Source organism: Schistocerca cancellata, chromosome 6 (assembly GCF_023864275.1).
Source record: "Schistocerca cancellata isolate TAMUIC-IGC-003103 chromosome 6, iqSchCanc2.1, whole genome shotgun sequence".
NCBI lineage: Eukaryota > Metazoa > Arthropoda > Insecta > Orthoptera > Acrididae > Schistocerca > Schistocerca cancellata.
Genome location: NC_064631.1, coordinates 86,226,724 through 86,253,044, shown reverse-complemented (window position 1 = coordinate 86,253,044; position 26,321 = coordinate 86,226,724).

Here is a 26,321-nt window from a genome sequence, read left to right as displayed (position 1 = left end):
AAATTGATTAATGACGGCTGAAACTAAGGAAGCTTGGATACGGCTGACAAAATTTTAACTTACATTGCTGATGGCTGCCATCGGTAATGCAACAAGATTTTCGCGCAAATTCTGTTCCAAAAAATTCCTTTTCCATAATTTTCTCTGATTGACTTATCTCGTTTGTTCGCTCGATGGAAATTTTATTGGATGGTGTTTGATGGAAGTAACAAATCAAAAGCACAAGATTGGCTATAATTCTTCACGAAAATTTCGACAATGCGTATCTTACTAAAAAATTTTTATTCCTTTAGCAGTACACGGGATTTTTAATTCGTGTCCCTGTTCAGAGGCACCAATTATAACAATATGTTTACTTTTGTGCATTAACATACAGCTATAATCGGCGGTGGAAATATATTTGCAGAGAAAGGCACATAATGGTATATATTGTATTTTAGACCAATAGACCAAACTAGTTATTGTAGTGGTTTTGAATACAATTACTGTTCAGGAATTAAATGCCGACTGTGTGCGGGTGTTTCTTGTTGAATCGCCTGGTCAGTGAGAAGTTGCTTTGCAGTGGAGAGTAAATGACTATTGAAAATATCGTTGTTTTTGGATAGCTCACCATAAATTTCCTAAGGGACCGAAGTTTATCATGCATTTACCAGTAGAATAAGGTGTGGAGAAAATATTTCGCCGTATGCAACTTCCATCCGATTTCGACGAAACAGTTCGTGACTGTGAACCATCAAACACTGCAGAAACATAAAAGAAAATCAGATACATATGGTCATGAAGTAGTCAGACATAGGTTCTATACTAAATAAATAGTCCATACACAATTTCCATTTAACTTTGAGTTTATGGCAATCAATAGATAACGAAGTTACAGTGCGCTGAAGGACTTAACATGGATGCCGTTTTGACTGGCACTTCTCTTCTCACAATGAAAATAAATCCTTTGACATTTCTAGATACACGTCGCACAATATAGCTTCTCGCATAAATCTATGCAGTATGGAACTTTCACATTACACTAAAATAATATTTTTAAACAATAATAATACGGTGGCAAGTCATGAGTGTCCGACACAAATTACAAGAGACAGAAGAGTAACTGTTCATCAAGAATATCTCGTACATCAAAAGAATGTGTAAAAGTGCTCTTCTTTTGTCCGCCTTTCACGCAGCTCACTGCATCTCTCACGGCGCTCCCACAATACACACGTCATGTCAAAGGACGTTCCGTTTTTTTACACTCTCGCAACGTTATTTGTTAACTGTAGCTGTTGCCCAGCGACTGCTCGTTAGTGAATGATTTAAAATTGTAGGGTACTCACATAATGTTACAACGGTCGTGTCGAGTTCGGGACCTTGTTTTGCTGCCTAGTGCCTTTTGAGCCCGTGGTAGCTCGGCGTTTCCATATTGACTGTGGTTTTACAACGATACTGTGCTATTTCTCATCGGACTTATATTTCTCTGCAGTGTGTATTGAAACCACTTCTCGACTAGTGGTACAGAACCGGCCGTTAACACTCACCTTAGTATGTTCTAGTTTTGCCAGCGTGAGGCTCACGCCTTGTAGAAGACGACGCCAGACCTGCAGGGATGGGTGCTTAGCAGACGGTTCACCGAATCAAAAGTTACGGAAAGCATAATACATATCTGGAACCTTGCCTTGAGGGTGTACTTTGGCAAGCGGCTCTCAAATGTTTTTGTTTTCTCCTTTTCTTCAAATAATTAAGACTTACAGAGTTTTCTAAGTGCAAATTACTTAACAATTGTAGTTTCAGGTTGCCACGTTGTGAGATGTTGCAGATCAGTTTGCTTTAGAGTTGATTCCCAACCTGGTTTGAATAACCCTGGTCATGTGGTTATAGCGCCTCAGTGTTTTGTTACGAGTAATTTTAGCAAGCTTCCACACCCTATAGGAATTTTATTGAGAAAAATTGATAAGCTGTCCGTTGAGTCCGTGAGCGATGTAGAGGTTGTTTTATGGGTTTAGGTTAAATGTGAGCGGCATACAGACGTGTTCAATTTGCCTCATGATCAGGTTCTTCAATTTTGTACCCATTAACAAGTGGAACTCTGAGTCAAATATTTGCTGATATTTTGTGTGGTGTCACCGCCAGACACCACACTTGCTAGGTGGTAGCCTTTAAATCGGCCGCGGTCCGTTAGTATACGTCAGACCCGCGTGTCGCCAATATCAGTGATTGCAGACCGAGCGCCGCCACACGGCAGGTCTAGTCGAGAGAGACTCCCTAGCACTCGCCCCAGTGGTACAGCCGACTTTGCTAGCGATGGTTCACTGTCTACATACGCTCTCATTTGCCGAGACGACAGTTTAGCATAGCCTTCAGCTACCTGATTTGCTACGAGCTAGCAAGGCACCAAATTCAGTTACTAGACGTCATATCTCAAGAATGTATTCTGAACAGATAATATTGTGCATTATGTACCGTCAAGAGCGACGTTCATCATTAATGGATTAAAGTTAAGTATCAAACTAATTACGTCCGCTTTCTGAATTCTAATTCCTTGTCATGTTCCAGACCTCACGTCAGTATAGCCCTTCCTTCCTCACGCCAGCCTGCGTGAGCTACAACGCGTGCATTTCGGCCTCCGCTAGTAACACGGTGTTCGCTCTTCTGCCAACACAACATTTTGCGCGAGGGAAAGAGGTTGAAGAAGTTACGTCAATGGGTGATCAGTTTCATGTTGTCACCCGGTTTGAACAACTAGTTGCAGTGTAAGCAGTACAATCAAGTAATGAGTCCTTGAGTAAATATAATGAGCTGATCTAAACCCCTGTTTTCGCCTTAGAATTGCAAGTTCCCGGGGGTCAAATTGTCGATAACACATTGGGAGGGATGAGACCAGAGGATCGATCTCGCACCACATTTTCTGGTTAACCCTACACCTTCGATCAATTAAGTGCTTTGGATTCCAGCATTCAGGGACTTAATTAGGCTGATAATCATAGGGTGCAATCATCTTTTGGTTCTGGGAGATAGTGGCTGTTCGGTACAACATAAATTCGACAGTGCCCCGCGACAACTATCTAAATTCTGTTTTCTTTGTCTGCAGGCAGGATATTTTGCTCGTGAGTGTCTGGTTCAGCGAGAGGGGGAGATAGGCAGTTGACGGAGTCGGAAGTCGGGAAATAAGTGTGGCTCAAATGGTTCTAAGCACTATGGGACTTAACATCGAGGTCATCAGTCCCTAGACTTAGAACTACTTAAGCCAAACCAACATAAGGACATCACACACATCCACGACCGAGGAAGGATTCGAACCTGCGACCGTAGCAGCAGCGCACTTCCAGACTGAAGCGCCTAGAACCGCTCGGCCACAGCGGCCGGCGGAAATAAGTGTATACCTTCCTTTCCTACAAGTTGTCAAATTGGGGGCGTACTGCGTGATCTCTTAACGTTTGGGTGTGCTCAATTGAATCATGAGCCAGTTTGCGCCCTTGTTGATTCTGGGAGCTCGTAACGCTGCTGGGCTATCATTGGTCCCTGGAGTAACGATCTTTATGTAAGTTTGCTCTATTACGAACTTCTTCTCGGAAGTGTCGATCTATTAGCGGTAATCAACTGCTTTTAGTCGGTGGGTTTGTTGTTAGTTTGAGTATTGTGAAGTTTTCGTGGCTGTTTAGGTTGTTGGTGGTTAAGAATTTGTCTGTTAATTTGATTCTCGGCTGTGATTTTATACACCGAGCGGGATTAATGTTGGATGATCAACAATGCACGATTTATTTTAAATTTTGTCCTGGGCAACGAATTGATTAATACTCGTGTAATATCCAGTTTCTGGTGTGTTCTGTTTTGCCTACTATTGGATGTTATGAACTGTGCCATTTGGAGCCACTACAAAGGGATCAATCGTCGCCAAACCTCGGTAAATTTCCGGAAGCCCCCACCAATAAGATTGGCATGAGTGACAAAATCCAGCAGAAAATCAGGTTGATTGACAATGTTCCGGTTAGTCAATCGACCTACAGGTTATCCACCCTCCCCACCGTCACCTCCTCGCCAAGATGAAGAGCCAGCGTGGCCTGAAGACGGTATGCTGCTTCCTCATTAAAGCTTCTACTTCCCCCTGCGCGTCACCATATGTTTTTCGTTCCTAGGGGTAGTAAGGGAGAGGTCCGACCGGTGTTGATTACTGGATGGTGAACGAAAAGATTACCTTGGAGTCAGTGCCTTTACCTGATATTTGTTTGACATGCTTATCTGAAGCAAAGTACTTCACCGTTTCGGATCTAAACCAATCCTATTACCAAATTCCGCTGCTAGAGGATTCCAAGCATATTACCGCCTTCTTCACTGATTGGAATCTCCCCGAAATTAAAAGAGTTCCGTTTGGTCAGTCGAGAGGAGCGGCTGTTTTATCTAGGTTACAGGATCGGGTGCTCGACTACTTAAAATTTAAGTGGGTATACAACTATTTGGACGATGTTATTGTCTATAGTACCACCTTAGAGGAACGCTTGCGGCATTGCAGTGATAGAGAGATTTAGGAAGGCAAGATTGACCGTGAAACCATCTAAGTTCGCCTTGCCGCGCCGGCAGATATCCTTTCTAGGCCATTTACTGGTAGTCTCTGGCGAAGGAGTCAGGATAGATCAGGAGCATAGAAAGGATCTCAAGAAGTTTTCCCCTCTTGTAAATGAAAAGGTGCTTACTAGATTCACTGGAGTGGTGAACTATTTCCACATATACTTGCTTAACTTTGCTCAGTTGGCCACCCCTCTTAATGAATTACATCGGAGAGTTAATTTCCGTTTGGATAAAACTCCCCAGGCATCCTTCGAAGATATTAATCAGGTTCTTAGTTACGCGCCCGTCCTGGCTACACCAAATTTCGAATCACCCTTTGTGGTCCAAACTGACTGCTCTATTTATGGGGAGGCAGCAGTCCTCTCCCAAGAGCAGGAAGGGGAACATAAACCGGTAGCCTATGCATCTACAAAGTTGTCCCCGGCCGAGTGAAAGTATCCTGTCTACAAATGAAAGACGCTAGCAGTGGTTTTCGCTTTAGATAAGTTTGGTTTTCACTTTGAGTACCGCGAATTCTTCCTTGAATCTGTTAATTAAGCCCTCATTTGGGTGTTGGAGGTTTTTATAGCTCGCTGGGCTGTCCGAGTTTTGGCTTTCCGATTCATGGTGAAGCATACCCGTGGCACTACAATCAGTTGGCCGACGCCTTGAATCGTATGTCTGATGTGGGGTTCAGTAGTCTGAGAAGTATTCTGGTCTGGAGGACTGCGTAGATGGTGTATTATCCGAAGTCCCTGAACTTTTCGAGGACCTCAGGCAAAGAACAAGCTACTTATTTGGGAACAGGTGTCCGGTCACCTCATCCATAAAGGCCTTGTTTGTTGTTGTGGGACGGAGTCAGATGGTTTTCGTATCTGTTTGCTCAATCAGCTCGTCCGGCCTGTGTTCCCATACTTTCATCATGTGGTGGTTGGACGGCAGCTAGGTGTCCGCAAATCTATGGCTAAGATTAGGCGCCATGAGTCTTGGCCTTCTTTACATAAGAATGTTCGGCGGATGGTTAATGGGTATTAAGTCTGCAAAATTCCAGCCTCAGTGAAGGCCTTCTGCAATTCATTAGGGAAATGTATTCCATGGATCAGGATAAGTGGTTCATCGATTATATTGGTCCTTTGCCACCCACTCGCGCGCTAATCGGTATGTGCTCGTGGTTGTGGACGCCTTCTCATAGTTCTGTTGGTTAATCCTTAGTCACCGGGTTACGGACCATATTAAGATTCGATACCTCTCGGGAATGATTTCCATCTCTGGCCCGCCGAGGTGTTTGGTCAGCGGTAATGCCATGGCTTTTAAATCGAAGGGCGTTAGGACATTTTGTTCTGAGCAGACTATCCACTACGTCACAATTACAGCCTATATTCTTCAACCTTTTTTTACAGAACGTAGTAAAAGCAACGTGAAGAGGCTCTTATTGCCTTCCATAGTAATTCGCAGAATAAATGGGACCGTTACATGTGATAGCTTAATTTTGCCTTTAATGAAGTGTCGGCAGACGTGCCGACACTGTTTTTAGAGGAGGAGGCCGAAATGCACGCGTCAACTAACGCAGGCTTGCTTAGGTCTGAAACAGGATACGCAATGAATGCTATAAAGAAAAGTACTTAGCTGCTGGAATACTTAACTTTAATCCACCATTTGTATACAACATTCTTGATGATACAAGTGAGACTCTCTCTAGAAATGGTTAATGGCGCCTTGCTAGGTCGTAGCCATGGACTTAGCTGAAGGCTATTCTAACTGTCTCTCGGCAAATGAGAGAAAGGCTTCGTCAGTGTAGTCGGTAGCAAAGTCGTCCGTACAACTGGGGCGAGTGCTAGGAAGTCTCTCTAGACCTGCCGTGTGGTGGCGCTCGGTCTGCAATTACTGACAGTGGCGACACGCGGGTCCGACATGTACTAATGGACCGCGGCCGATTTAAAGCTACCACCTAGCAAGTGTGGTGTCTGGCGGTGACACCACATTTAATACTACCCAGCATGAGTCACTGAAGACTGCCCCTGCTTATCTTATGTTGGGATATACTGATCGAGGATTTGTGTTAACCAGAAAGATGAGAAGGACTATTCTAATCAGTTCGTACACCAGTTCTTGGGTCCCTTTGAGATCGTCCAAGTCCAGTCCAAGTCCAGTCTGCTTTCTTGTACGCAATTTTGAATAGGGTAAGCCATCCAGGGTTCAAGTCTCCTAGGTCAAGGAGAATCAGTCTCCTCCCTGAACGCTCAACACATAAGAAAGGGGAGGGCGTTTTTTTGGTTTTCGGGGGAGGGGAAGGATGAAGTTGAGCTGAGCGGCTCAGCTTCCTTCGAATTCATAGGGTCCATCTGTTCTTTGCCAGTTGGCTTCCGATATGTTCTTGTTCCGCTGGAGGCACTCGCCTCGTGGTGCAGCTCGATTTCAGCGACGGTGGCCGCGTGAGGAAGCGATCGGCAGTACGGCGGAAGGAGCGATCGGTGCAGGACAGTCGGGTGGAGCGGCTCTGAGAGGACGTAAGTGGCAACAGGAGTTAGGAAGTGACCGCCAGAACAGACAGGAGACTTAGGTGTTTGCTTACGCGACTTCCTGAAAGAGTAAGCCTGGATAATGTCACCTTACTGGCGATTGTGTTATATTTATCCCGGTGATTATGTTCTGGATACTTCCCAACACCTTTGGGGTAATGAGTGTGTATCATTAACTCCACATGTGAGCTGTAGAAGCTGCTGTCTCCTCCAAGTTGACCTAAGTTGGGCGACTGTTTCGTTTAACCGTTGCAATTGTCAACTACCTCTTACGTCGTTCTGGGTCTCCATAACATCTCTCTGGTGTGTTGGTTCGATACGACTGCCTCAAGTTCCGGGCTTTGGTTTCTGCCCATTGCGTTTTAAGCCTCTGGCAGTTCGGCGTTTCCATATTGACTGTGGCCTTAGAAAGTCACTATGCTATTTTGACCTAAGTTGGGCGACTGTTCCGTTTAACCGTTGCAATTGTCAACTACCTCTTACGTCGTTTTGGGTCTCCATAACATCTCTCTGGTGTGTTGGTTCGATACGACTGCCTCAAGTTCCGGGCTTTGGTTTCTGCCCATTGCATTTTAAGCCTCTGGCAGTTCGGCGTTTCCATATTGACTGTGGCCTTAGAAAGTCACTATGCTATTTTACACCGGACTTTCATTTTTCTCCCGTGTGTATTTATCATAACTACTTCTCACCTAGTGGTATGGAACAGGTCATTAATACGCGCCTTAGTTTTTTCTACTTTTGCTGGTGTAAAGGCCACGCCTTGTAGAAGACGACGCCGGCTTGAGGGTTGGGAGGACACCCAGAATTGCGACAACCGAGAAACGGCGGCTCGGCCTGACCGAATCAGGAGCTACATGAAGTGTAAACTTCCTTGATGCGCCTGGCGGCCGTGGAAATACGTCCCTCAGCAATTTGCTCTTGGTTCACATTCGATCTCAAAATGATATTGCATCGCTTCTTGCTTCATCAGGTGTTGCGGCTACTTGAGTAGTTGTTTGGACGAACTGCACATTCGGCGCTCAAATTGCCACTGGATATGCATTTCTCGGGAGCTCCAACATGTAACATTTGAAAATGATCTTGCATGACTAAAATTGTGACACTTTGCAAGGTCACTGTCCAGGACGACTGCACCATGGCTCATAAGAAATTGTTTGAATCGCTTGATTGAACTGTTAAGGCTTTACTGTCAAATGCACAATCGTTCCACGCCGCTCTCATTCTGTTATCTGACGACTTCATGCAAATTCTTTCAGTTAATGAGCTCAAAACTTCCCTAAAAATCTGGAATGTTAGGAGACCTGTGCGAAAACTCACATTAAAGACAAATATGCGCATACATTTGCTGCGCGATGCGTCGGTAGCCACATTTTCAAGACAGCCTTTGAACAAGCAAGAAGGAAAAGTATGAGTTGTTGCTACCAGAAAATGTGTTTCATTTCCACGGATCTTTTGCGTATTGTGCCATCCTTCGAACAACTCATTCAGAATGTTTTTCCTCAAAGTGTCACTACTTACAAGAATCATAAACGGCTTTGCGAACGTGCTATTAGGGCAGCAAGAAACACAAACGTCAATGCAAGAAACAAGCAGTTCAAGAGCCAATTCTGTTACTAACAGCCGCGCGGGATTAGCCGAGCGGTCTGGGCGCTGCAGTCATGGACTGTGCGGCTGGTCCCGGTGGAGGCTCGAGTCCTCCCTCGGGCGTGGGTGTGTATGTTTGTCCTTAGGATAATTTAGGTTAAGTAATGTGTAAGCTTAGGGACTGATGACCTTAGCAGTTAAATCCCATAAGATTTCACACACATTTGAACATTGTTTGTTGCCTACAAATCGACTGACAGAGTCATGAATGAGGAGAGACAAATTGTCACTCAAAGTTCACGTGCCATTTATTCTCTTGCGGGACATTAATCCTCCCGGATTGTGTATTGGAACAACAATTGCTGTGAAAAAACTGGTGCTGAATGTCATCGAGGCAACAGTTTTTAATGGAAATTCGAAAAGAAATCCCATCATTACCATCGACATCCCATCTGATTTCAAAGAACTGCAAAGAAGGCACAAGGTCTATCACTTCAGATGTGCTGACTGAATCTAGAAAATCCATGTTTTTCACATGGCCAGTTGTATGTTTCATATTTCACGAGTCGGACAGCCAAGAAATTGATCTGAAATGATCGTATGGTATTGTTTGTCGGGAGGCCCCATGCGGGGAAGTTCGGCCGCCGTATTGCAACTCCTTTTATTTTAGTTTACGCCACTTCGGCGACTTGCGAGTTAATGATGATGAAAGACACACAACACCCAATCATCACGAGGTGGAGAAAAATCCCTGACCCCGGCGGGAATCGACCCTAGACCCCGCGAGTGGGAAGCGAGAACGCTACCGCAAGACCACGAGCTGCGGAGCCAATAAATTTATTTGTTTTGCTGAAGATAGCCGCGCGGAGTGGCCGCGCTGTTAGAGGCACCATGTCAATGATTGCGCGGCCCCTCCCACCGGAGGTTCGAGTCCTCCCTCGGGCATGTGTGAGTGTGTTGCTCTTAGCATAAGTTACTTCAAGTAGTGTGCAAGTCTAGGGAGCGATGAACCAGCAGTTTGGTCCCATAAGAATTCACAGACATTTGAACAGTTTGCTGAAAATGGGTAAACAAAACAAATATGGTCTATTCTAAGGCACTTGAATAAGTAACTAAAAGTCTAAGAAGCCGATCTTGCCAACGATATTGGACGAGTCACAAGTGGCGGATAGTAAACGTTCCACCAGGTATGATGGACAGCTGCGAATACAGAATATGCAGTCCCAGACCAAGGCATAATAAAACCAAAACCACTTTGCGTCTGTCTTGTAGCAAGAGGGAAAATGGTCAGTGTGTTCACCAGTCTTGCGGCTGATATTTATATTCTGGAGCTAATCCTTCCTGTTTTGACACTGTAAGCTCACTCAATGAGTCTACCTAACACCACCTTATTCCGGGTACAATCATCATGGAGCAGTTTGATAATCGCAATATTGCCCCAGTATTACTGACGCAGCTGGCCTTCCGGGTTTGGGGCGGCCAGGTTAAAATGCAGTGTGATTCAACAGAGGAAGTCAGAATCCTCCGGCCAACATAAAACAAAAAAAAAAAAAAAAATACATTTTTTGCAACACTCAACACACAGACACGTTTGCAACTAGATAAGCTTCATAAATTGGGTGATATATCAAAAGAACAAAAGATTCAAATCTCGGCACTTCAAGAAACACGAGTGACTGGCAATAACACCATGTATTTCGGTAATTATCGTGTTTTTAAAAGTAAAACATAAAAGGTTACTTAATAATACACCACATCTGGGATTTGCTTTTGCCGTCTCCAAAACTATTTTAAAATCAGTAACATAGGTAAAGTCCATTAATAATAGACTAATGACAATTTCTCTTAAATGCACAAATAAGTCATACACTTTAATTAATGCCCACATTCCAATCAATGAGGATAACCGTAAGAAACCTGAAGAAGTTAATGAGCTTGGGAACATCCTCTCGAACATTCCCTCAACTGATGTTAAAATTTTAATGGGCGATTTTAATGTTCAATTAGGAAAAGAGAAAACATATAAGAAAACGGTGAGTGGTTTTCCTGAGCATAAATGGACAAACCAAAATGGCCAAAGACTTAATGAAACGTACAAAAATTTTAACGCTGAAATCATGTCAAGACACTTTAAAAATAACACTTCTAAAGAAAAAACTTGGTGGACACCCAATGCATTTATTTGGAATTTCAATTCGATCATGTAGCAATTTTATATCCTAACTACGAAGAAATTTTAAATGTCCAGGTTAGGAAAGGGCCTAATATAGATTCTGACCATTATTTAATGCGAATAAAGGTAAAACTTCAACCTCAAAAACTCTTCAATAGAATAAATGTCATACCAAAATTTGACGCTGCTAAAATAAAATCAACTCTAATAAGCGAAAAAACAATCCACAAACTGGCAAAGCCTAAAAGGAAATTTCATCACAACACCACAAAATTTAATTCCGCTTCGGAAGAAACAAAAACGCCTTTGGTGAAAAGCGAATTGTGAAACAACAGTTAAGTCTAGACATGGGGCATTCAAAAATAGAAATAGTAACAAAACTGAAAGTACAGGGAACACCTTTTTAACTGTAAAAAATAAACATCTAAATTAATCCGACAGACTAAAATAAACTACGAAAATGCCCAAATTTTAGTAATCGAGACAGACTTCCAAAACAACAGTACAAGAAACTTTCATAAAACATTAGAAACAAATCTAACTGGTTACCAACCTCAAAGTATTTGCTTCAAAAATGAAAATGGCTGTTTAGCTTTTAACAACCAGTAAAATTGTAAGGTACTTGTCAATTATTTTGAAAAACTATTGAACTGTCCAGAACCAACGAATAAATTCCAACCACAGCAAACTAATAACACCAACCCTAACTCTAAAGAATCTGATGAAATCGAAATAATTAAACAAATTAAAAGACTTAAAAACAATAAAGCATCCGGAGAAGACGGTATAATTGCACAACTACTAAAATCATCTGGCCCTAACACTATAAAAGAAATCCCTCAACTTATAGGAAATATCTAGCAAACTGAGAAAGTACCTGAGGATTGGAAAACTGCCCCAATTCGTCCATTTCATAAAAAAGGATATAGAAGCGATGTTAATAATTAGAAAGGAATCTCTCTTCTCCCGGTCGCATACAAAATTCTCTCGCATTGCTTACTTGATTGAGACCAAGAAAATTAGAGCCTTAAATTAGTGAATACCAAGCAGGCTTTAGACCAAACAGATCTTGTCCGGAACAAATTCTTAATTTAAAACTAATCCTTAGGCACCAAAGCATTTCTGGTAGCAATATCGTATGTAGATCTGTGGATTTTAAAAAGGCCTACAACTCAGAGAATCGTGAACCACTTTTCCAAATTTTAAAGGGGTACGGGATAGATAATAAAACACCTAACACTGATTAAGGAAACGTTAACTGACGCTGGCTCTAAATTTAAATTCATGAGAGAAATTTCTGAACAATTTCTTATTTGATATTTGCCGATACAGGAGATATACTGTCCCCATTGTTGTTAAACTGTATTTTGGAAAAGGTGATTACAGAATGGCAAGAGCAAAAGTCGAGTCAAAATATAAATAAATCAGTTAAGTTAGACAGAAGTAATATTAGAGAAGATTTCCTCGCCTTGGCAGCTGATCTGGCAATTTTAACTGGGAATATTATCACAGCTCAGAAACGAACTAAAATTCTTAAAGAAGACGAGGGAAAAGTAGGACTACAAATATCATTTGAAAAAAAAACGGAATATATGACATGCAACCCACAAGCACCAAAGTTATTAAAAACAAAATAAGGAAAAATAAAACGGGTTTCTCATTTTAAATACTTGGGGGAAATCATAGAAGAAAGCAGTCTGGAAAAAGCTGCAAACGAAGATCGGTGTCAAAAAATGCCAACGGAATTCAGATTAACACAAAATATTTCTAATAAAAATCACTTAATAAATTCAGTAAACTGAGGCATCACACCACTGTAATCAAACCTGAATGTCTTCGAGAAGGAAAAACTTTAATTTTAAATACAAAGACCGATATTGCAGAAATGCAAAAGAAAGAAATAAAATTAGGAAAATATTACGCCCCAAAATTACTGATGGAGAAACTTATAGGCTGAGAAGTAATAAGGAAATAGAAGAATATATAGACATACATGGTGACGTGAGGAAATGGAGACTTAAATTTTACGGGCACAATAACACAAAGACACCCACTAGGTTGACAAAACAAATACTAGAATTCTACGAAAAGAGAAGTAAGGTCAAAACTGAGCCAATTGAATGGATCGCTGCGATTAAGGAGGATCTAAAAGTAGCCAATATAGCTCAGTCAGACGTTACAAATAGAAAAACATTCAGGCTTGGAACGTTGGTCAGAGGGAAGTTAGAAAAACGACTGGAACACCGTGGTCTGATTAAAGGAAGAGACTTCAATCTGAAAGGTTTAAACAAATTTGGAGACAAAGCAAGGCTAACGATGAAAAGTGATACTGATGGATTATACTTCTCATGGTCCTATTGGGCCCATACGGAGAGAATAATGAAATAAAATGAATATCATTTATACTTCTCCTTTAAATATCCCTCAATTTCAATAAATGTATTCGTTATCAACAGCAAAATAAGTATCATTCTTTGTACCGTTGCTAATTGAACAAGATAACTGTTTCAAATTGCAAACGATATTTCCACAATTATTTCTTATGCAGCAGCGACGCGCTGTGTACCAGCTAGTTTTAAATAACGAGTTCTTACTGTACAATGGACGAAGATTTCTTTCTGGCCCATTCGCACATGCAACAGGACAAGATGTATTGTATCCTGCGTAGCGTGGTGAGAAACTCACCATATCGCTTGGTTCGGTGGATATACCGAACCACAGAGGAAAGAACACACGTTCCTGTAAGCCCACAGTAGACTGAATTTACAAGGTGAACAAAGCATTTACGAGTCTGGGACGTACCGAAGTCGGAGCTGCAACGCTCCAATTCCAGATCAGTAACCAGGTGGTATGGACTTTTTAAAACCATCTATACGATTGTGTAGATAAAGAGCCCAGGTATCCCACATTGCAGCCATTCCCCCTAGTACGTCGTCGTTCGCAGGTTATCGACAAAAAACAAAATATCAAGATTTTGTGTCTATGGCAACAGCATTAACGCAATGGTGTTATTTACTACCGTTGCATGGTAGCATGAATGGGAAAACAGATTTACGTGCAGGAGTTTGTGGGTTCAAAACTCGGCAGGTACAGCATTTTTATTTTAAATCTTTATCAAAATGACCTTGATCATTAATTTAAACGCAATTTTTTGTTTCCACTCCTTTATCATGTGATTTTAATCGTAATATCAACTTCTTCATTTGCTCTAATATTTCTTCCTATTATTTCTGTTCCACTTGAGGTCTTTGTTCATGGGTTTGAAATTAATGTTGAGTAGTAATTTCCATTCATTTTCTTTCGTTTTTTCACCCGCATTTTCGTTCACATTATTGTGTTCATTATACCTAGTTCTCATTGACTTTGAATTCCGTTTTACTTATAAAACCGTCTTTCATTTAAAATTTCATCTGCGTTATTTTGTCCATAAGGTAATAGGTATTAAAGGTTATGTTTTTAAACGTCTGTATGACGATTATCCAGCAATAAATATATAAATAAATAAATAAAATAAAAAAACCGCATCTTGTAACAAAAAATACGTCTTTCACACCCTTGCACAGTCAACATAATTAGATTATAGTTCATATGTTGATTAAAATATTAAAAAGATTAAACTAATTAACCAAATAAAAATAATGATCGAAATAATTTCTTTAAAGATTTAAAAACGAGAAAATAAAATGGTACTGGTCCTGAAAAGATTCGAATCTACAACTTCTTGCAGGCGAAGCTATTAGTCTGCCCATTACACCACGCCAGCACACTGCACACTGCAACTTTCTTAACGCTACTGAGTATCACACAAAATTCCAAATTTTGCTTTTTCGTCAATCGCTCGCAAACGTATACCCATCGGGGTGAATCGCAGCAGGATGGGACACCCGGGATTTTAGCATACGTCACTGTATTTTTGATTTCGAAAAGTCGATTCCACCCTTCTGACCTCTCCTTGTAAGTCAACATGGATGTGCAGGAGAGCAATGCGAATAGCTACTAAGAACACTGAGCCGCCATCCGGGTTCTGCGGCAAACAGTCGCCAACAGATGGCTCCGCGTGGTAAATGTATATATCTTGATATAACCATTGCTGTTGTCTCATTACATTCAAGATAAAACTTGGATTTACTATATGTCAATTCTAGCAAATAATACCCCATTTTTCCTACATTGCTAAGGGTCTCCTGGTTATAGAGGTTCTGTCCTCTAAATGCTACATGAAAAGTAAAGTTTATGTCACATATTAGTGTCAGCTATCTCTCATTATGGGATTATTTACCTTAGTGTACACGAATATTGCCAGCATTCTACCTAATAGTATCATGATTCTACATTTTAACTTTTTCGTCATCAATACTACACTCCAGGAAATTGAAATAAGAACACCGTGAATTCATTGTCCCAGGAAGGGGAAACTTTATTGACACATTCCTGGGGTCAGATACATCACATGATCACACTGACAGAACCACAGGCACATAGACACAGGCTACAGAGCATGCACAATGTCGGCACTAGTACAGTGTATATCCACCTTTCACAGCAATGCAGGCTGCTATTCTCCCATGGAGACGATCGTAGAGATGCTGGATGTAGTCCTGTGGAACGGCTTGCCATGCCATTTCCACCTGGCGCCTCAGTTGGACCAGCATTCGTGCTGGACGTGCAGACCGCGTGAGACGACGCTTCATCCAGTCCCAAACATGCTCAATGGGGGACAGATCCGGAGATCTTGCTGGCCAGGGTAGTTGACTTACACCTTCTAGAGCACGTTGGGTGGCACGGGATACATGCGGACGTGCATTGTCCTGTTGGAACAGCAAGTTCCCTTGCCGGTCTAGGAATGGTAGAACGATGGGTTCGATGACGGTTTGGATGTACCGTGCACTATTCAGTGTCCCCTCGACGATCACCAGTGGTGTACGGCCAGTGTAGGAGATCGCTCCCCACACCATGATGCCGGGTGTTGGCCCTGTGTGCCTCGGTCGTATGCAGTCCTGATTGAGGCGCTCACCTGCACGGCGCCAAACACGCATAAGACCATCATTGGCACCAAGGCAGAAGCAACTCTCATTGCTGAAGACGACACGTCTCCATTCGTCCCTCCATTCACGCCTGTCGCGACACCACTGGAGGCGGGCTGTACGATGTTGGGCGTGAGCGGAAGACGGCCTAACGGTGTGCGGGATCGTAGCCCAGCTTCGTGGAGACGGTTGCGAATGGTCATCGCCGATACCCCAGGAGCAACAGCGTCCCTAATTTGCTGGGAAGTGGCGGTGCGGTCCCCTACGGCACTGCGTAGGATCCTACGGTCTTGGCGTGCATCCGTGCGTCGCTGCGGTCCGGTCCCAGGTCGACGGGCACGTGCACCTTTCGCCGACCACTGGCGACAACATCGATGTACTGTGGAGACCTCACGCCCCACGTGTTGAGCAATTCGGCGGTACGTCCACCCGGCCTCCCGCATGCCCACTATACGCCCTCGCTCAAAGTCCGTCAACTGCACATACGGTTCACGTCCACGCTGTCGCGGCATGCTACCAGTGTTAAAGACTGCGATGGAGCTCCGTATGCCACGGCAAACTGGCTGACACTGACGGCGGCGGTGCACAAATGCTGCGCAGCTAGCGCCATTCGACGGCCAACACCGCGGTTCCTGGTGTGTCCGCTGTGCCGTGCGTGTGATCATTGCTTGTACAGCCCTCTCGCAGTGTCCGGAGCAAGTATGGGGGTCTGACACACCGGTGTCAATGTGTTCTTTTTTCCGTTTCCAGGAGTGTAAAATAGAACCTGCATGTAGTAACTTTATGCTACTCTATAATATCTATGTTTTTCACTATGTACTAATCTGAAGACTGCCTCCTCACACACTGATTGTAATGGCTGTTAAAACCACAATCAAATATACTTATTTCCAACATGTCATATCGACAGAGGACGGTAGTCTTTATCTATAGCGATCTTTGACAGTTCTGTAGACTGCCGCATGGGAATAGGACGCCGTTTCCACGGCAACTCTCGATGTACCTCCGCTGGAACCTTCTCATTAGCGATATAGCAACCTTTGATGCATCTTTTACAGAAGTGACATTAGCTGATCTTAAAACTTTAGTCTTTACAGTTTATATCTCATGACGAACAATGAGAATTACGTGATGTTATGATATAATATAACTATGATTCACTTTCTGGTTATCTTCAACATGTTATATCGAGAGAGGCCGTTGGTCCTCGCCTAATGTAATCTTTGACAGCACTGTAGACTGCCACATCGGAATAGGACGCCGTTTCCACGGCAACCTTCGATGTATCTTTGCGAGTAGCGTCTCACTGTCGATTTAGCAACCTTTGGTGTATCTTCTCAGAATAGACGTTAGAGGGCAGCATACTTTTCGCTGATCTTAAACCAAGTAACCTTTATAGTTTCTATTCTATGACAAATAATCATTTACAATTATGTTACGATGTAATTGAACTATAACGCACTTTTTAATCTACTTCTTGTCTTCCTAATCATAGACGTCTTTCTGATTGGTTAGCAATGCACTCAGGATGGTGGACTTGACCAAGCCTATTTAATAACCGTTCCCTCCTTGACTGATGTTTGGTCGAACATGGGGATTAGACACTTCCTCTATCCTACATAGGTCCTTGATATCCCCCATCCTATCTTATTCCTACCCCACTTGGACTTCTGCCCCCCTCCCCATACCTACTACAAATCCCTCAAAATCCTTGAGCACCATGCACTTTGCCTCGCTTATTGCATCTGCCTCCCGACTCCCACGCGTATCCTTTATGATCTGATTCCCTTGTCCCATCTCCTCCTCTTCCCAGAACGAATACAGATCCTATACATCTCCAGAAAACTGGTTGCCCGCTCCCATCCTTTGGTTTCCCAATCCTCTCCCACCCTAGCCCGCTGCTGTGCCTGTACCACAGTGTTTCGTCTAGTCTCCATCTCCATACACTCCATACGCTTGCCCAAAGTCGCTTCCGCCAACTCCCTCTTCCGGATGACGTCCTCGTGCCTTCCATGTACCCCTCCTACCAGATCTAATCTGTCCTCCTTCCCCCTCACCCTCCTCAGGGCTCCTTCTCTCCCTCCCTCTCCCCTTCCTTTCTTCCTCCTTTTCCCCTGCCAACCACCTTCTTTCTCCTTTCCACCCCCCCCCCCCAGGCTTCCATCTCCTTTCCTTCTCCCTGCCACCCTCCTACCTCCCTCCCGGTTTTGCCCTACCATATCTCCCCACTCCCTTTTCATCACCCCTCCACCCTTCACCCAGTGGTATGTCCCCTTTGGTGCAGTGATTTTTAACGGTTTCATTGTGGTGTCAGTGTTACTCCAGTGCTGTGTGCAGTGCTACATTCCACCAGTACCAACATTGTCGCCAGCATCATTCATTTGAGTTAACACTGGTGTTTCTTTGTTTTTCGTGTTGACTCACAGTGCTCATTCTTCGCATGTGTGTATGGCTCTCGTCTATGTTGTTTTTAAATGTACAGTTTATAGTCATCTATTTTTGTTCTTGTTTTTTTTTTCACCACTTTATACCATTCTCTGTTATGTTCAAATGGCTCTGAGCACTATGGGACTCAACTGCTGAGGTCATTAGTCCCCTAGAACTTAGAACTAGTTAAACCTTACTAACCTAAGGACATCACAAACATCCATGCCCGAGGCAGGATTCGAACCTGCGACCGTAGCGGTCTTGCGGTTCCAGACTGCAGCGCCTTTAACCGCACGGCCACTTCGGCCGGCCATCTCTGTTATGTGTTCTTTTCTCATTTGACTATGTTGTTTCTGTTACTCTCTTGGCTGAAGTGTGGCATATAGTGCTGCTACCAGCCTGCCCCATTTTGGGGAGTGAAATAACAATAAAGAAAAAAAAATTGTCTGATTAGCAGTTATTGCCGGCCAAAGTGGCCGAGCGGTTAAAGGCGCTACAGTCTGGAACCGCACGACCGCTACGGTCGCAGGTTCGAATCCTGCCTCGGGCATGGATGTGTGTGATGTCCTTAGGTTAGTTAGGTTTAAGTAGTTCTAAGTTCTAGGGGACTTATGACCACAGCAGTTGAGTCCCATAGTGCTCAGAGCCATTTGAACCATTTGATTAGCAGTTATTCTAGCGTCGAGGGTCGGTGCGACTGGTTCTACGGAGTCCATCCACCGTTCTGGGTATATTTATTTATTAGTTCTACATTTTGTTATATATACTTACTATTATAACGATCCCTCTGTCTGGTAATATGTTGTTTGAGAGTCTGAAGATGGTTCTTAAATAGAATGGGAAACCGGTCACTCCAATAAAAATAAAAAGTTGCGATCAAGACTGTTTTTAATCTTCAAAAAGAAGCACAGTTAATCACTGGGCGAAGAGGGTGAAGTCAGCAGAGGGCGGTTCAGCGGAGCTCCACGATTCGCAGCGGTCGGGGAGACCATCCACGGCTGTCACACCTGACATATTGCAGCGAGCTAATTTTGTCATTCACGAGGGCTGGTGCATTCGTGGAAGACATTTTGAGGACGATGAGGAGGTGATTCATACAGCGAAGCATTGGCTCCGCCATCAGGACAAGGATTGGTACCGCAGGGTATAAGCGCCCTGTTTCGCATTGGAGGAAGGCCATAGAACAGGATGGAGATTACATGGAAAAACAGGGTGTGTAAATAAAACACCACTTTTTGGTGTGTGTAATTCTCATTATGTTCATTAATAGGCTGGCCATGATCTCGATAACCTCAATAAGTGGCATCGAACCGTGTTACAAAATACACCTACAAAAAAAAAAAAAAAAAAAAAGGTAGCTAAATCACACCACGAGATAGTGTCTGCGAGATACACTACACTCAATGTCTACAACTGGATGCAGTTCACAGTGTGTGCTCGGAAACTGGTTGAGATGGGGCTGTCTCACTAGCTGCAAAGATTCCTAACGCCTTTCAAACAGAATTCAAGTGAGAAGGTGCGACAAATTTCTTTTGTCCCTGTCGGCTAAGACCTCTGCACGACCGTTGTTAACAACGTGTTGTTGGAATGATGCAACAAGAACTCGAGCAATTTGATTCACAGTGTGGTCACAGGAGTGTCCAGAGATGACAGACAGGCGCGTCTGCACTCTCTCTGCTCTATGGTAGAATAGATCGGGTGGGGCGTAGTAAGTAGAGACATTTGTCTGACCAGCAGACAACTCCTGACTCTCTCCTACTGGGACAGCGCACGGGCCACGAAGTAAGGCGGATATTCACGGACGGTAAGCAGACATAAGCGTTACTGCGAGTGGCTTTCCTTGGGCAAGTGGCCATCACAAGTCCGCTAATGTGCCACGCGATCGTTTTTGCCAAAACTGTCCCAAACAGCAATTGAGTTTCAGTTAATTAACAAGTCCAGGCAATCTAAATCAGACCCAAGCTACAAACGACAGTATAAATATGACAAAAGCTGAAGTGGGTGATTGCCAAATCAAATTACGATTTCCTTACTCATTTCTTCTCCTGGAGGTGTGTTCAAATGTAGTTGGGAGTCTTATTAGTACAGGTGGGGCAAACGCAACCACAGCAAGGGGAAACAACACTGCTTCTGCGCATTAGATTGGCCGCTGGCTTTTTCGAAGGGCAAATGCAGCCAGGGCAATGAGAAGAGCAGGTATAGTGTTGGAACAGCATATTGTGCTAGGCCTAAACCGCGCCAAAGAGGCAGCATTTGTGTTGTGGCCTTCACAACAGAAGCCATTGTATTGTGTTTTTAACGTGGGGTAGCGTTTGGCCCTTAAGGGACATGGCACGAGCAGACAACGACAGGTCAAAGACTTACTGCGCTCTGCCTTTACCAGGAATTCAGCATTCTGGGAAAAACTAGTTCACAACAATACGAAGATAGAAACGTCTGAAGGGGAATGAGACTTGAGATGAACTGGTACTTTTGTGTCCAGAAACGCGGGACCCTCAGCTGTGTGGCTGGCGCCAAGTTAATTGCTTTCTTTTTGACAATGTTGCAAAATAGTAAGAATTGCTGCCATTCAATAATACGAATTAATTATAGAGTAGGAGAAAATGAACTGCTGTCTGCATGGATGAGATACCCAGTTGGCTACAAAAAAGAGGTACGACGGATTGCGGGTGTCAGGAGCTTTGTTTCTTCACTCCAACACCAAAAATTTGTATCAATGGTCAGTTACGTTTAAAGTGACTATGGAAGGGAAATTATTGCAATATCACAAATGACGAGATTGGTCGGCACTTGGAAGAATCACTGTCATTGGCGCTCAAAATCATGTACAAGTATAAAGTCTGCTCCTTGCTGGGAGCGCTCCTTGGGAATACTTTCTTCCGATACTCACCAAATGACTCTTCAGCTGAGATGGGGACTTAGATTTAGAGGAAGAGCAGCCGTCGGCGCAGAATAGATGACTCGGGATTTTCAACCACCACAAATGCTTTCTCTCAGGCATCGGTAACACTAAGTATGCTGAGCCGCTGTGGCGTTTCCAAACAAAGCGACTAAGGAGATGGGTTGTATAAAGTCTGCTCCTTGCTGGGAGCGCTCCTTGGGAATACTTTCTTCCGATACTCACCAAATGACTCTTCAGCTGAGATGGGGACTTAGATTTAGAGGAAGAGCAGCCGTCGGCGCAGAATAGATGACTCGGGATTTTCAACCACCACAAATGCTTTCTCTCAGGCATCGGTAACACTAAGTATGCTGAGCTGCTGCGGCGTTTCCAAACAAAGCGACTAAGGAGATGGGTTGTACCATATGTGCACTTCTACAACTGCAGTTAGGGATATTTCATTTCTAATTCACTAGAGTCGGTAGTAATATCGAAACCTATAAAGATGCATGATTCCCCATGTGGCTATTTCTATGCTTTCTGATTAACGTTCGGCAATCACTGTGTGATTTCTGCAAACCAAATGATCCCCACCTCCTTTTGTGTTTGCTGTTTCGTATTCACCTTCATCTCATCGCCTGAGTTTTCGCCAAGGCGTTTTTACTTTAATTACATTGTAAACTTTTATTAATATCCAATGAACGTGGTAATTTCGTGTCCCTGTGTCCATGTGTTTAACATGAAGTCTGCATTAAATTGTAATAAATACGGTTTTCCAGTCATCATTGCTTCCTTCATTAGTTTGGTTATCATCCCAATAGCTACTTCACCCATGGAAGTTTCACGTATTAATAAATTAAAGTAATTAAGTTACCTGTTGCATAGCACCTGTAATTAGATTCATTTGATACTACAGGAAGCGAACTGATTATCGGGAAAGTTACCTACTTCAGCTGTAGGTGTATGTCGATGGTTCACCAATAGCCTAAAATGTGACTGAAGCATTGTAGCTTGGCGAACGCTGAAAAGTCGCATATTATTTCACAGTTGGAGTATAACTAAAATCCTTACTAGCAAAGACATATAATAGGCAGTGGTACCACATAAAAAGTAAAAATTGGATGAGGAAGCACATCGAAACATCTACCCTGTAAGTGTATAGAACTTTATATATTGATACTGGAAGATTGTGTTGAAATGTTTTTTACTTTCGCACACCGTTAGTGAAACGGACAGAGTGTCAAGTGATAGACCTGTCTCAATACTATCGAAAATCTGTTCAGGAGTTCTGTCAAAGCAATACTATCTGCAATGTTGATCTCGAGGTCTAAATAGTTTTTTTAAGTGCAGAATAAATTTGAAACATCGTGTGTAGCGGTAATATTCGATAATAGCCTACTATCACAATCTCATTGAGTTGAAAATGGTTAAAATAATATAGTGCTAATTTTTACCATTTCGCTAAGATGCAGATAACTGAGATACTAACCGCCGCTACAAAAAGTAATGCCACCAGGGAAGAGATAGTCAAATTCTAATCCTGACTCACGTGTAACACATACAATAGCGAAAAATGTAATCAAATTTTCATTCATCATAACGTTCAAGTGCAACCAATTGAAGAAACTGCATTAATTTTACTGAAAATTGGCCTTTCTATAATCTTAAAATAAACAGTCAATATGCTCAAATCCTGTTAAGTGTTCAGATGTGGAGTATAAATGGTGTTGTGTACAGGATGTATAATTTTGTCGGTTTTGGCAACAAGAGATCGACGCTGCATAATGGTGCGGTAATATTGTCCTAGGCCAGATGGTTGCTCCAGAGTAATAATCGCGACGTATCAGTCACGATTAAACCTAAATTTTTCAGGTGACAACTGTAGGGACCTGTTGGACTTCTGCAGGAGTTCGTGAACGTAGGAAATTTCGATAGCAACATACGTGGACTTTGAAGCAATTTTGACTATTTTTAGACTGTGAGTGTCTCAAAAAATATGTAGTTTTTAACTACCGCTACCAGTCACAAAATTTGTTAACAGATGTATTATTTATTTATCCATGGTATAACTCATCATCAGGCTATATGTCACTACAAAAGCTATTTCACGTTGTTTGTTGTCATTTTTAGTTGTGCGTTGTGAAAGTGTGTCTATTTCATGTTGTGATAGTCATTATGTGCAATGTATCTGATAGTGTTCATTTCTGTCTCATAGTCGGAGCATTAAGTGGGAATTTCTGTGCTCTGTTTAAGAAGGATCTGAATGCAGCTTGTTTGTGTGAGTTCTGATGTGTGGAAGACTTATTAACGACTTTTTCTGTGTACGTTGGTTCTCTGTATACATTGATGTTTAGGGTTTCGTCTATGTTTGTTATTGTCATGTCTAGAAAATTAATTTTGTTATCTTTCTCATGTTCTATAATTAACTGGATATTATTGTGTAAATTATTGAATTTCTTCTATTTCTTCACCTTTTTCATTGTATACAATGAATGTGTCATTAACATATCTGCAGTAGTGTACAATTTTCTGGCTTATTATGTCTTTGTTTGTTGAGAAGTTTATTTTCAAGTGGTTAATGAAAATTTCTGCAGTGATTCTACTTCGAGGAACTCCCATTGATAGGCCTACATCTTGTTTGTACATTTTGCAATTAAATGTCAAATAACTGTGTGAAAGGACAAGCTCTACCAATTCTATTAATTCAACTGCTTCAGGTGTGGATATAGTCTGATCTTATAACAAATTATATTTGGTTATATCGATGGACACTTTGATAGGATGCAGCTATAGAAGTTTACTATGTCAAGGGGGATGAGCTTTGCATTGGATGGGATATCAAGGTCTTTAATACTTCGTATGTCTTAGTAGTTTTTTTCACTGAATAAGAAGTTTTAAATCTGTATTGTTTTTGTAAAATTGAATGCAGCTTATACATAACTTTGTAGCTTGGATAAGTTATAGAATTGTGAATTGGTCTAATAGGGATATTAGGTTTATGGATCTTTGGCTGGGCTCTTAACTTTGGGGCTGTTGGGTTCATAATTATGAATCGCTGTGTTTCTTCCCTTCTTAAGAAGAAGCGTATTTTATTCAACTGTTTCTTTAGTTTACTGTTGAATTTCTGTGTGGGGTCTTGAGAGATTTCTTGCATTTGATTATTCTGAAAGAACTCAAGTGTTTTATTTATACATCATGTTTTTCCATGATAACTACTGCATTTGCCTTTGTCAGATTTTACTACTAGGGCAGTGCCCTCAATAAAATTCTTGTTGATGTTTTTAAGTACCACGTTCGAGCCGTGCATGGCTCGCGTTCATCCCATTTATTGTTATTTTCTACTACGGTACTGCCACCTCGTTTTCTTATTGCATTCATTGGCGTCACTAACTTCCTGCCTTACTTGCCCATGAGCGGCAGCAGCAGCGCGTATCGATAAGTGCACTATCGTATCATCTCTGGAGCGGCCGGTAGTATTTCTGGGTCGTCGTGTGTCTGGCAGTCAATCCGGGACGCACTAGGAGTGCAATCGGGAAGCAGCAGCAGTGAAGTCGGGGGACGGAGCGCCGGTGAGGCGCCGACAGCCAGTGCTCTCCGACCGCTGGCGACATACACTCCTGGAAATTGAAATAAGAACACCGTGAATTCATTGTCCCAGGAAGGGGAAACTTGATTGACACATTCCTGGGGTCAGATACATCACATGATCACACTGACAGAACCACAGGCACATAGACACAGGCAACAGAGCATGCACAAAGTCGGCACTAGTACAGTGTATATCCACCTTTCGCAGCAATGCAGGCTGCTATTCTCCCATGGAGACGATCGTAGAGATGCTGGATGTAGTCCTGTGGAACGGCTTGCGATGCCATTTCCACCTGGCGCCTCAGTTGGACCAGCGTTCGTGCCTGACGTGCAGACCGCGTGAGACGACGCTTCATCCAGTCCTAAACATGCTCAATGGGGGACAGATCCGGAGATCTTGCTGGCCAGGGTAGTTGACTTACACCTTCTAGAGCACATTGGGTGGCACGGGATACATGCGGACGTGCATTGTCCTGTTGGAACAGCAAGTTCCCTTGCCGGTCTAGGAATGGTAGAACGATGGGTTCGATGACGGTTTGGATGTACCGTGCACTATTCAGTGTCCCCTCGACGATCACCAGTGGTGTACGGCCAGTGTAGGAGATCGCTCCCCACACCATGATGCCGGGTGTTGGCCCTGTGTGCCTCGGTCGTATGCAGCCCTGATTGTGGCGCTCACGTGCACGGCGCCAAACACGCATACGACCATCATTGGCACCAAGGCAGAAGCGACTCTCATCGCTGAAGACGACACGCCTCCATTCGTCCCTCCATTCACGCCTGTCGCGACACCACTGGAGGCGGGCTGCACGATGTTGGGGCGTGAGCGGAAGACGGCCTAACGGTGTGCGGGACCGTAGCCCAGCTTCATGGAGACGGTTGCGAATGGTCCTCGCCGATACCCCAGGAGCAACAGTGTCCCTAATTTACTGGGAAGTGGCGGTGCGGTCCCCTACGGCACTGCGTAGGATCCTACGGTCTTGGCGTGCATCCGTGCGTCGCTGCGGTCCGGTCCCAGGTCGACGGGCACGTGCACCTTCCGCCGACCACTGGCGACAACATCGATGTACTGTGGAGACCTCACGCCCCACGTGTTGAGCAATTCGGCGGTACGTCCACCCGGCCTCCCGCATGCCCACTATACGCCCTCGCTCAAAGTCCGTCAACTGCACATACGGTTCACGTCCACGCTGTCGCGGCATGCTACCAGTGTTAAGGACTGCGATGGAGCTCCGTATGCCACGGCAAACTGGCTGACACTGACGGCGGCGGTGCACAAATGCTGCGCAGCTAGCGCCATTCGACGGCCAACACCGCGGTTCCTGATGTGTCCGCTGTGCCGTGCGTGTGATCATTGCTTGTACAGCCCTCTCGCAGTGTCTGGAGCAAGTATGGTGGGTCTGACACACCGGTGTCAATGTGTTCTTTTTTCCATTTCCAGGAGTGTACATGAACTGTCCGACGGAGGGAGATTGGAGTCTGACGACCGTTGGTTGGTCGTTCGGTTGGTCGTCTCATCGGCCGACGTATTCTTGGTCCTTCCACTGTTTCCACGCCTGGACAGTAGGTCGATCGGTGTGGAGCAGCGAGGAATT